The sequence below is a fragment of the Vicugna pacos genome, chromosome 1 (genome assembly GCF_048564905.1).
Source record: "Vicugna pacos chromosome 1, VicPac4, whole genome shotgun sequence".
Lineage (NCBI taxonomy): Eukaryota > Metazoa > Chordata > Mammalia > Artiodactyla > Camelidae > Vicugna > Vicugna pacos.
Genome location: NC_132987.1, coordinates 39,331,685 through 39,345,463, shown reverse-complemented (window position 1 = coordinate 39,345,463; position 13,779 = coordinate 39,331,685). Strand labels below are relative to the sequence as shown.

The following is a 13,779-nucleotide window of genomic DNA, read 5'->3' as shown; positions in this document are numbered from 1 at the left end:
AATAGTAATATTCTTTTAGAATAGAATATTGCTTTTAAAGGAATTGTGCGTATTTATGAAGCTGTCATAATATCAAAGTTGCATCAATATCCAGTCAAATATAAACTAAACAATGGAAAGTACCTGATCTGAGATTATAATACTGATACTTCTGATGATTTAGAAAATTAAAATTTCTTCTCTAAGTGAAAAATGAACTAATTTTTTGGCATAATGTTTGAAATTGAGAAGATACAGTTGTTATTTTAAAATCTGAAGTATAAAACTGGGATTTTTATTTTAAACATTCAGAGAAAACCACTATTTTTCTTCTCATCTTACGGGCTTCATAAGTTGTTTACACTTGTGCTCCTAATGAGTCCTTTCTCATTATTTGTAGATGTTCTGAAACATAATATAAGGTCTCTACTGAATGCCATCTGTATCTACACAATAGAAGTAGTATTATGGTGGGACTACACCGTGGAATCTTCCAAATAGAGTAGAAGACTGCAAATAAGAAACTTTCCTCAAGGTGTGGGTCTACTGTGACCTCTTCTTGTAACTATTTCTGAGGAAAAGTATTATTGGATTTTCCTATTCAGTGATCTCATATAAAATAGACATATCTATTTTAGAAATCATAACATAAAGTTACAAGTATTTGTTTACACATCTATCTAGTTTTGGTAACCTGGAGGACTTCAGCAAAGAGACTTAATTATTTCTGATATCCCAGCACCTATTAAAAGTGCATGACATGTATGGAAATACTCGGTGATTTTTAATCAAATGACTGGTAGATTAAATTGAATTAAAATGTATAGGGGGGAGGAATTTATCTGCAAAGGCAAAATTGGCATGTGGTGACTTGAAAAAAAACTTGCAGAGTATACTTTTGGAGATTCTTAATTCCTACATAACAGTATTGTTTGGAAAATTATTTAAATCAAAGGTCACTTTTTCATTAGTCTTTCATAAAACACACTTTATTGGATGTTAGCTACATAGCATGGCCAGTCAGACTTTGCAAAAATGAAATAGCAGATAGTTGTGGTGTAAGTCTGAAAAGATGGGAATAAAAAATTAAAATTAATGGAAAAGCATCACTCCACATCCCCAAGATTGTCATTGTCCAAAAGTCCAGTTATTTTGAAACAGTAACTATTTAATAATGAAAATTGGAATTGAAATGCAAATAGCTTAGTCCTTTTTTGCTACCTTAAATGAAGTTTAAAATTTGATCAGAAGGAAAAAAAAAGCTGAAAAGAAAATGATGGTGTTAGCTTCAAAGGAGAGTTCATAAAGCAAAAAGTCCTCATGGATTGGAGGTGAAAAGATAGCATTACTTCATTATAATGGATCCTTCTATAAGGAGATGAATCTGATAGGCATCACCAGGGAGGATAAGCCTGTAATGTAAGCTGTTTAGGATGACATAACGGGATAAAATCTGAAGGCCACAGATCAATTGCTTAGAAACTCAATACGAGTAATTTAATTATTTGAGATAAGGGAGTTCAGAAAGCATATAAATTATTATATTAAAAGTGATATATTGCTTGTGCTTTTTTCTTGGAATGTTAATGCCTAACTCATGCATTTTATATTTTCATGTTGTAATTTGATTAATAAAATATGCTTTATTGATGAGCAACTATGGCAGTACTATATGGGATAAATAGATGGGATCAGGTCAACTTTTTTAAAATTTTTTTAACAAGACAAAACAGGAGGTGTAGGAGGGGGTGAACAGACAGAGCACAGGGGATTTCCAGGGCAGTGAAAATGTTCTATATGATACTATAATGATGGATTTGTGCCCATTATGCATTTGTCCAAACCCATAGAATGTACAACACCAAGAGTGAAGCATAATGTAAACTGTGAACTTTGGGTAATTATGATCTGTCAGTGTAGATTCATCAATTTTAACAAATGTACCACTGTAGTGAGGAATGTTGATAATCGGGTGGGCAATGCATGTACGGGGGCAAGGGATACATGAGAAATCTCTGTACTCCTCCTCAATATTGCTGTGAATTTTAAACTGTTCTAAAAAATACTTGTAATAAAAGACAAAATAATCTCTGAAAGCATTACAACATTTTACAGATTTAGTATTTATGCTGTGTATAAGGATAGCAAGAATTTCAAAGTAAACTAGATATTGTGTATTAAAAAATACAAAAAAAATTTAAATTAAAAACAAACTTTAAAATGTCTATTTTATTTATAACAACCCCAATCTGGGCTTGGGAAAGTAAAGAAACTGCTATTTGAGACCTCATGGTTACCAATATGTCTTTTCTGATCATTCTGACATCTCCTGGGCAGTAGCACGGACAACACCCCCCCCCCATAAAAACGGAAAGGACAGAAGAATTAGGCATATACGAACTTTTCCAGTTCGTGCTGTTGCTCTTCTTTAGTCTTAATTATTCCCATGTGTTCCAAGTTTTTCTTTCCCCTAAAATGAGCCTCCCAGGTTACTAATAGAAAGCATCATTTCTTAGAATTTGTTCCACAGAACCTTAGCTTTATGAGATATTACTCAGAAAACAAAAAATTTTAGGGTTAAATAACTTTGAGAAAGGCTGTGCTAAACAAAGTTCAGCAGAATTCCCTAACACAGTTTTGTTGTGAGGATTTATAATGTTAATGTGCACTGTAAATCTCCAAAGGGGGATATTGTGTATGAGATGTTTTCCAAATTTATTTGATGCCTAATAGATTTGTCTGAATACCTAAGCACTTTAAACCAGGGATTTGGCAAAGTGAGAACTCCGGAGATGTGCAAGTCAGCTTTCTGAATACTTACCAGGAGACAACGGAAAGCATGTTGATGTATGCTTAAAAGAGAAAGAATGATTGCAAGAGTATGGGAAGGGGATCCCTAGTCCCAGCTGGTGTATCATTCAGTGCAGGGTGAGCAGTGGCTGATTTAAGTGCATATTTGACTCCAAGCTTGCCCAAGCAGAACTAAGTACAAACACCCTCAATACTCTAACACCATAATCCTCTAGGTATTAAGTTGGAAAAAGATACAGTAAGAAGAAATAGCTGTCCACCTTCCCAAAGAAGGAAACAGAATACTGAAGGGATGATATCCCTGACATGTAGGGCAAATGGGGACATATCAAGGTGGTAAATGCCCTGACTTCTACTTACAGGCTTTCACGACCTTTGCTAAGTTAACTCTTCCTCAGGCTCCATAAAAGGGAGCTGCTGAGGCAAGAAGAATTCAGTATTTGACCTTAATGTGCCACTGACATGATGAGGCTGAGCACCTACAGAAAGTCTTTGAGTACTGGAGGGAGCTCAGACTCATAATGGAAATGAAAAGTACATTGCTCAACTGGGGAGGGCGGAGCAACTCATAAGATACAACAGAGACAAAACCCAGCTATTATCCCTTCCCATTAGGCTGGATAATTAAGAAAAGGGGTATTTCTAGCAGACATTACCTAAATAAAAACCCCACAGTATCTATTCAAAAGCTTAGGCTTGCAAATTGGATTTTGGAAAAGTTTGGAGAGTAGAGAAACCCCGATGCTGCAACTAATTAGACTTGCCTGTACCCACTGGCCCTTGCAAAACATAAGTGGGACAGAGGAAGAGGGAGAGATAGAGTCTGAAAAAGTAGTCAAATAATGGTCGCCACAAATAAGTAGGGACGTGTAAGTTTATGACTGGACCCTTATTTTAATCTTCCACCTAACATAAATGTGTTGCCAAACTCTAATCAAACATTATGGGCTCATTGTACCGACAAAAAAAAAAGTAAATAGATAATTGGAACATAATCAGATGGCCTGATGCCAGTCTATGAGTCCACCTGTGAGCTTAGTAGACAAACAACCAGAAGACACAGGAAGATCAGAAGGAGCAAAAGTAATGTTGCTGATACCCAGGGACCAAGCACGCTTTTCTCTTTTCCAGAACAGGTTAAGTATCAGGATTCTTGTCAGTCTCAAATTGGGAAGATTTATATTTTAAGAGGATAGGGAATAATATACCTGTAGGAAAATGGAGGCTAGCCTCTCTTATTAGTGTTTTGAAAATGAAGGAAATAGAGAATTAGGAGAGTTAATGAAGAGTAAAATGATGAGAGAGTTCAACAAAAAAAACCCCTTATTATTTATTCATCTTAACCAATTTTTATCTGGGGAAACTAATATCTTAAAGACTTGATTATTTATGTTGAAATGAAATAGACTATCAGTAGTATCCTATTATTATTTTAATAGAATAAATGTGTGAAATATCTTTTAATCTCTCAAATTCTAAAAAGGGTTTTATGAACTCAGCTTCTAAAAACCATGCACACAGGAGCTAAAGCACTTCAGTTCCATATATTGATACTTCTTTTTTAAGTAGAGGTGAAATTTTAAGCTATTATAAGCATCCATAGCCACAACTTCCAAAAAAGTAGCTACCATTTTTTTGTATATCATTTAAAGATATATAAATATTGATAATTAGATTTTTTCACAATTGAAACATACAAAATGAATTAGAATCTGTGTTCATATTATAACAACTTTTGCACAGCTTTGATAGAGAGCCTCACTGACTTACCTTTTTAATATTAGAAGGGTAACACAGATATAGACTTGTTGAGGGCAATCATGTTGTGCCATATGTCACCTTATTGATTCCCAAGTATTATCTAAGTTGTCTGCCTCCCTAGGCAGATGTTCCACTCCTCCCTCACAGCTCCATGTGTGCGTCTTTCCTGAATTATAAGAGAGTTGTATTTATTTCAACTAAATTTTATAATTAAGTCTACTGCTTTTTTTTCTAATTTTATATCACTTCATGACACATTTCTTCAATGTTTATGATGTGCCAGCATTGCAGTTTATTGAGGGATGGAGTGTAATAAAACATCTGACTTTATGGTCAAGTAGGAGAATCACAAATAATTATATAAAGTACTACATATGTTGAAATTAAAAAATACAAATGAGTTAAAGCACCAATATGCCTATTGACTACTTTAAAAATATAAACTAATGATAACTGGGTATTTCATGAAGGCTGAGCAATTCCCTGAATGACATCTGGGAGCCAATTTATATTACAGTAGCTGGAGAATGAAAGGCAAGAGTGAGCATTGCAAGTAGTGGTAAAAGCATTAGAAAGGGAATTGAGCTGTTAAAAAAAAATAGATGGATTTGTTGGGGAACGGACATTATTTCTGTATAACTGGGACATAGGATGTCTGGGTAGGTTTGTGTACACAAGACGCCCAAAATCAGACATAGAAGACGTTTACATTCAATGTCTCACTAACGAGTTCTATTTGGGAAATTCTAAGGCCTTTTGAGCAAGCAGAATAGCTCAGTCTTTTTCTGAAGAACAGCATGATTGACTTGTTGACTTGAAAAAATATACTGCCAGATGTTTCTCCAGCAAAGATGGGTTTACTCGGGAGCAATGGAGAACTGTAATTTGGGGTCTGCAACCACTCTGGGCCACGTGCCATGTCCCTAAACAGCAAGGGAAGGGGAACACTTTCATGAAGGGAAAAGAAAGTTGATAGGGCTATAGTATATAGAGTCCATGGCTTTTCATTTGCTGAGTCCTTGCAAGGAGAAGGGTCTTTGTTCTTGTTGTTGGGCTCTGTTATCCTAGCAGGGAATAAAAATGTCCCTTTGTGGTTGCCTAAGTCTTTTTAACTGAGGTTTCTGTTTGTTTGTTTGTTTGTTTGTTTGTTTATTTATTTATTTATTTTAGACTAGAAGGGGAGAAACGAGCTCAAAGCTAAGAAATAGCAAGAACTGATGAAGTCTTTATTGAGAAAAGAGGTATGTTATTCGCTAATTACTGTTATTGTTATTGGCAACTTTCAAATATATTGTCAACTTTAGTTACCACGCTACATGTTACATCTCCAGAACTAATTTATCTTGTAATTGGAAGTTTGTACCTTTTGACCACCTTAACCAGTTTTCCCCACCTACCATCCCCTGCTTCTGGCAACCACTAGTCTTTTCTCTTTGTCTTTGAGTTCGCTTTTATTTTTTACATTTCACCTATAAGTGAGATCATTACAGTATGTGACTTTCTCTGTCTGACCGTATAACATCAGTCTTGGTGAATCAAGATGAAGGAATGAAAAGAACACTGGTTCTGGATTCAGAGAGACAGGTGATTCCTGGTTCTGTCACTTGTCATATAGATCTTCAACAAGTTATATAAATTTTCTGAGCTTCCATTCTCTGTGCTTTACCATAGGGATAATGTTATTCACATTACAGATCATTGTGAGGATAGACTTATATGTGTAAATGGCTTGAGGGGGTCTCAAACAATTGGGACAATTTAATTATCTTTTCCTCTCAACTAACTTCTTACTGATTTTGAAACATGTTCATGCCTTTTTCATTCTGAAGACGTTTTCCCTAGTCTGCGACCTCCCCATGAGCTATCCTATTGTCTTTGTATTCCTTTGATTACTAAAATGTTTATGAGATTGATTTACATCCATTTCCTTACCATCTTCTGACTCCTTATCCCTTGAAATCTGTATCCTGCTCTCATCACCTTGTGGAATCCACTAGAGGTCTGTTTTCCATGATTACTCACCCATTTCAATTCTTCCTTCCAAAAGCCTCTCTGCTTTTGGCTCCCCTGATTTCATTCTTTTTCTCTTGTTCTACAGTTCTAATTGCACCTTCTCAATCCTCACACCAGACTCTTCTTTATCTTGCCAATCTTAAGAATTTAATTCTTTCAGATTATGCACTAGGATTTGTCTAATTTTCTCCCTAAGCTCTCTTCTTGGATTACTCTACTCCCACAATTTCAGATAGCATGTTTAGGCAACACTTCTGAATGTTGGCTCCTACTTATTTGAGTTTCAAACCTTTATTTCAGGCTGGGCTGAACATATATCATGTGTGTTTAGGGAACAGTTCATACTCATTATATTCAAAATCAAATGTATTTTTGCTATAAAAAACTTGTCTTCTCCTTGCATTCTCTTTCAGGCTTAAAGCATCATCCTTTTCATTCCCCTAAATAGAAATCTTCAGCAGTTATTAGCAAATAACATTCCTCCATCTTGATTCACCAAGACTGATGCTATACAGTCAGAAAGAGAAAGACACATACTGTATGAGCTCACTTATATGTGGAATGTAAAAAAAAAAAAAAATCAAAGAGAACAGACTGGTGGTTGCCAGAAGCAGGGGATGGTAGGTGGGGGAAATTAGTCAAGGTGGTCAAAAAGTACAAACTTCCAAGTATAAGATAAATAAATCTGGGGATGTAATATATAGCATGGTGATTAAAGTTAACAATATATTTGAAAGTTTTAATAGACTAGATCTTAAAAGCTCTCATCTTAAGAAAATAATTTTGTGACTGTGTGAGGTGATGGATGTTAAGTAAACTTATTGTGGTAATCATTTTGCTATGTATACTTAAATCATCGTGTTGTACACTTAAAACTAATACAATATATCATTATATTTCAATTATATCTCAATAAAACTGGAAAAAATACTGATGCTTTAAAGCAATGGGCAAAAAATATATGAAGAGACAAGGTCCTCAGGTAAGGTAAATCTTGTTCTTTCTTTTGGTAATTAGCTTAGATCTTTTTCTCACCATAATTCTTACACATTTTTTAGTCCCCTTCGTTTGCTGCTATGCCATGTTCTTCTGTTGTCAGTTCAAATGTAATTATCAGTCAGTTCAGCCCAGGCTGTATAATTAGGAGGTGAGGGTCTTTCTAAAATAGTTCCTCAGTAGCTTATATTGTGTCTAAGTTAGCTCTTGTAGAGAAAACCTATCCTCTTGAAGTTCTATATCCATAGAACTCAATCCTTGTTTTTCTCTACCCAATCATTTTGACACCATCTCCCAGTACACCATGTGATAAAATAGGATTTTCACTACATAATATAATAAATGCTCTGATTACATGAACACATGATACAGCAGTCCTACTGCGTTAAGTATTACCCTGTCTGGTATGTGTAGATCATATTATATTTCATTTATCACATTATTATAACAACCATATATGGGATTTATGCTAAAGAGGTAGTAAGGAGATAATTTATTTTTTAATATAAAATGGATGAAAATATAAACTGGCTGTTAAATGTTAAAGTGTATTTTTAAAGTGAGCCCTGCAATGAAATGGTAGGTAGTAAAGTACCTATCCATTACCAAAGCTGCTCCTTCAAAGTAGAAAAGGAGGAGGATTAAAATTCTGTGGATAGGATATTTATTCAGAGTCATTATTCAACAGCTGACATTTTGTGACCTCATAAAAATGCTAACACCCATTTTCTCATACATATGTAATCCCAGAAAAAATTAAACTGGCCCCAATCATAACTTATATGGTCATACAATACCCTACTTATACTTTAACATTATTTCATCAAAGAACCATCATATTTGTCACTAAATTACATACTGAAACTCACAACAACCCCATACTGAAGTTTTACTTTTTATTTTAATATTACAGTTTTTGATATATCTGACCTACAAAATACATGTAGCATAGAAAAACAGGATCTTCAGATAATATAATACGTTAATTTTCATCAAGAACAATGTGTACCTAGAGTTTGCTTAAAAGGTAATCTAAGTTAAATATTTGAACCAAAGTTTTATTCTTTAAAAAAAGATCAAATAACATAGACTCAATGTTTTGATGTCTTTTCTGCACAGAAACCTACAGGATCCCATACTGTCTACCAAAAAATAATGTTAATTCAAAGTTTGATGTGGTAGGCAGAATAATACCACCCCCCCGCCCCACCAAGATGTTCACCAGAATCTGCAGAACCTGTTAATACGCTGCCTCATACGGCAAGAGTGTCTTTGCAGATGTGATCAAGAATCTTGAGATGGGGAGGTTTTCCTTGCATTATCTCAAAAGGCACAATGAAATTACAAGGGTCCTTATACGTGGAAGAGCAAAGCAAGAGAGCCAGAGCTAGAGAAGATGTGACAATGGAAACAGAGGTTGGAGTGATGCCATTGCTGGAAGGGGGCCAGGAGCAAAGGAATGCAGGAAGCCTCTAGATGCTGGAAAAGGCAAAGGAACATATTCTCTTTTGGAGCTGCCAGAAAGAATTCTATTCTGACCACACAATGTGGACTTCTGACCTCCAGAAATACATTTGTGTTAAGCCAAGTTGGCAAGTTTGTAGTAGTCTGTCATAGGATCAAGAGAAAATATATTTGTCATTCAAAAGTGAGCACATCATTGCCCCAGGTAATCCGCCATTTACTTTTCCTCTTATTATACTCCTCACCTTACACTTCAGTTAATTTGTTATATTAATCTTCATGTGATCACTTCCATGCTTCCATAAGAACATGTCTCTGCATGTGTTTCCTCTACCTGGGCTGCACTTTGTGCTCAAAATCTTACCACAGACCTACTTGTTCCATGAAGTGATCCTACTTCCTGAATTCTAAACAGATATGATGCCTTCTTTGCTGACCATTCTCTTAGTGTTTTGTTTCTTTCTCTCAAAAATAATAAATAATAATAATAGAGGATGAATACGAGATAAACTTTATCTTTGTAATATACTCCTCTCTTACTTATTCTACTAAGGCTCTCAAATTTTAATATGCACAAAAATTACTTAGGGAGAATACCAAACATGAGAAGTCACAATGCCAAAGTTTCTGATTCAGTATGTCTAAGTGGGACTCAGAGATAAGCACTTTTAGAAGCACCCATGGGATCCCTTGATTTGGCCGCTTAACCCCTCTGGAAAATCCATCCTCCTGTATGTAGTATAAACTTTTTTATCACCACAGTCTTTGACACAATGCATGGACATAATAAGGATTTTAATGTAATTGTATCCTAAATATAACATAGTTAACAACCAAGTTTCCTGACTTACAAATCTATAGGAAGATTTTGTCTTAGTTTTGTCAGTGACAGTCTGCTTTTGCCACATATGTACAAACATATAATAAAAACATTTATAGTCTTGGACTGAGTTTAAATTAATGTGCCACAAACCAGGACAGGGCTAATTAAGTTCACCCCCTATACGTTTTGTACCTCCAGGTACAGAGAAGGCCATCAGAATCAACAGAGTATCCATTTGTTTGCAGGCTTCCTGGCTCCAGGTAGGGCAATTTTTAAGGCATTAATTTACCAGATTTTTAATTGGTGTGAGAAGAGGAGCTTCTGTGTAGAAGTGTGACACCCAGTACAAGGAGAACATAGGAGCAATCCCTCCCAGTATGGGCTTCTGAAACCTCAGATTAAGTTACGGGATCATATTCATCCTTATCCCTTGAGATTCAATACTTCTGAATGTACCCATAAATTATAATATAGAGCAGACTTCCTTTCTCTGTTTTGGGAAAACTTATTTGAACACTTCATGCAGTTTCAAGCCATTTAAGGGAGCAAAGCTCCTCCTAAAGTAAGGTCCAAACTGCTTAACACAGTATCGAAGCCTAAATCGTCTAATTCACTCCTAGCTACAGGCTTCACTCAACTCTCTTAATTCTGGCTCTCTTCTTCCCCAGGCTCCCTTGTGGATTTAAATACAGTCACATGAGCATTTTTTTTAACTTACCAAATATACAAGGCTTTTTGTTTCTATTTTGTTTTATAAATATCTTCACCCACGCTGTTGTTTTTTGTGTAATAACATTTATGTCTCCTCACTTGCCTACTTGAAGGGAAAAAAACGACCATTTTCCAAGAGAGTGGAAATGGCACATCTTTTGTAAAGCTTTGTTAGGCTCCTCTGGAGAAACTGAGAGCTCTCTTTTGTGGTTTACATTACCTGTACATAATCCTATGACAATTCCTATCGATTTCAATTTCAGTGCTTCTTTTCATGTCTGCCTCTCTCCATTGTCTTGAATGAGGCATCATTTCTTTTCCAACTCCTCATAGGAGAGTACTTCAGTTTAATCTGAACTGAGGTTTAGAGCCTCAGCATCAACAGAATAGGTGGGTTGATGGATTACTCAAATATTTATTTACATTAGTTGATAGGAATGATAAATATTTCTTTTGGCTGAAATAAGAAAGAAAAACTAGGTTTGTATGTGCCATTGGAAGAGAAAAATAAGAGAAATAATGGAGTTATAATGACATTGATCCCCTACAAAGTTTGGTAGACTTTCCTCTGAATTCTAGTGACAGGAGAAGTTCTAAAGCTGAGTGCTACCAAGCCAGTGAGATCTGGACACTAAATGTTAATGTGACCTATCTTCTTTGCACTTACGTGATGACTGATGGGTAAATATTTATGGTATATTAAGATTCCATAGCCTATTCTTTCATGAGGCTCACAGTAAATACACATTTTAAATATGTTTAGTACAGGATATTTCCAGTAGTATGTGATAGTGCCCTATGGAGTTGATCTTAGAACATTCACACATTGGTATTTAGTAAAGACTCAAAGGCTTGCCTCTACAGATTTCTGAAGATCTTTTTCTAACTGCCTCCCTCCTATTCAGAACTCAACTTCTGATCTTTAGGTGCCTCAGTCTGCTTTAATTCTACTGCTTAGATCTTCACCCCAGGAATACGGCTATGCTCTGCTAGGGATTTTCATCCTTGAACTATAAGTCAGCATGTGCCATCAACAGGCAAAGGAGATCACGTGTCTTTCTTCCTTTGTTTATTCCCACAAGGATTATAGTCAGATACTGCCTGTAGTTTTTGTTTGTTTAGGATGTCAAATGACCCTTTATTGAAATATTTAAATATTTCCTTTGTAGTTCTTAATTATCTGGGCATTCTGCCACACCATGGTGGATGCCATCTGTGATGTTGTAAGGGTAGTGACCATCAAGATTGCAGTCCACAAACTGGACAGTCCTCAGGATCTCTTTGATGGCTCTAGAGAGCTCTCTGGCTGAAGGACAATGATGTATCTGTTGGTAATATTGACAAATCTCATCAAAAGTGATATTTCCAACATGTATAAAGGTTTGTTGTTGTTGTCTGTTTGTTTGCTTCTTTCTGTTTCTGAGTAGTTCTTTGAGAGCTTTGATGATCTAGGAAGAGGAAGAAGGTACCATCTCAATCTGGACCTTTGTGTTCTGAATGGTCAGTTTCACTGTACTCGTTAGATCCTTCCACTCACCAGTTGCCTTGATAATGTTATCATCAATTTTTTTTGGATAAATACTCAGGTGGCTAATTTTGGAGGCCAGGGCAGACATTGCACCTAATTACCCACCAGTGCCGCTTAGGTATATGACTTTGATCTCACTAGGTTGAATTTGGGCAGCAGAGTGGAGGTGGTTGGTGTTGGATGAACTATGATGTAGGATGACCTAAAAAAGTTGTACTGTGTCCTTTGAGCTGAAAGCCTTCTGTAATTTTTTTAATATTTAAAAACACTTCTTTGATGTATATTGTATGTGTGTCTATTTTTGGAGGTAAGGTAAGTCTATAGCCTGTTAGTTCATCATGGCTGGAACCAGAATTCTGGCAGATTCTTATGAATTCAATATAACTCAGTAATAGGACTAAATTGAACTATAATATCCATGAGAAGTGCTGAATGTTCTAAGGTATCTCAGCCTAGCCTAACAGAACAAGGCTTAGACTGAAGTCAAGAATTTTTTATTTTGATTTGATATTTGCACTTCAGATTAAAGAAATGAATTCAAAAAGCTTACTAAAAATGAGTCATATTCAGTTTGCTGCTTTTTGTTAATTGATTTTAGTTTCATACAGAAATATCATGCTTTAATGACAATGTTGAATGAAATTTTTCATTATCATAATAGATTTACTTATGACTTATTCTCATCTCTCCTGAAAACATGTTCTTCTTTTTTTGCTCCATTTCTAATGAATTATTAGATGCTTAATGGTTTCTAAAATACAAATTTTGCATTGATTTAGGTATAAAGAACTATAGCTTTATTAATGTAATTTGGAAAATCAAAGAGTAAAGCTTGGAAAAGATAAAAATAGAATGCATAGTAAACAAATACATGTAAAGTATTTTGTTGGAAAGCACCACAACATTAAAAATAAAATACCCAGTGTGTGGCACTGCCAGTCATCGAAAAGCTACTTTTCCAAGTCCGAAGAAATAAATATCTCTGAAACATTTGAAAATAACTTTACCTCTTATGGTTTACTAAGGTTCACTGGATTTACATAATTGACTTACCACATTCTGATTGTGGCACTTATCATCATAATTTTCTGTATCTCTTTTAAAATGCATACAACGCTACTTGTCTTTATGTTTTATTTTTTCCACAATGCTGTAAACCTTGAGGTCAGGGACTGTGTCACATTCAACTTTATAGTCCCATTGTCACCCAATACAATGTTTTGGACACTTCAAGACATTGTTTAACATGTTTAATTAAAATGTGGTCCTAAAGACTTAGCACAGCGTATGCCAATGTAAAAAACACAGAAAAGAGTATTTCACGGCCTTCAAGTGTTTTAAGTCTTGACCTTGATTTTCAGCAAAAGTCTTGAGAAAGAGAAGAATAGGGGGAAGTTTTGGTTCCTGCAATTCTCTCTCTTAATGAAAATTAAAATATAAATTTAATATTCTTTATTTTTTTTCTTATTTTCCTTTACATTCTTTCAGATATATTAATTTTTTGCCAGTGAGCTAATAATGCCATAGGTCTGAATTTTATCTTGGCCCTCAACACCATAGTGAATCCTGTTCAATTCTTTGATCCCCTGAGGATGGACTCACCCAATTCAAAGAAATTTATCAGTGCAAACCAACAAATGTATAAACTGACTATTAGATAGGAAAATTAGCTATAGACATTTCACAATATTTT

The 13,779-nt window shown here is 35.2% G+C and overlaps 1 long non-coding RNA gene and 1 pseudogene across 1 annotated transcript in view; both read right to left on the bottom strand.

The window, feature by feature from the left end:
* The window catches only part of LOC140696385 (uncharacterized), a 228,415-nt gene that overhangs the window by 77,820 nt on the left and 136,816 nt on the right, over positions 1-13,779 (bottom strand). The gene's annotated exons all lie outside the window — the stretch shown is intronic.
* On the bottom strand, positions 11,731-13,144 carry LOC102537783 (large ribosomal subunit protein uL11-like; annotated as a pseudogene).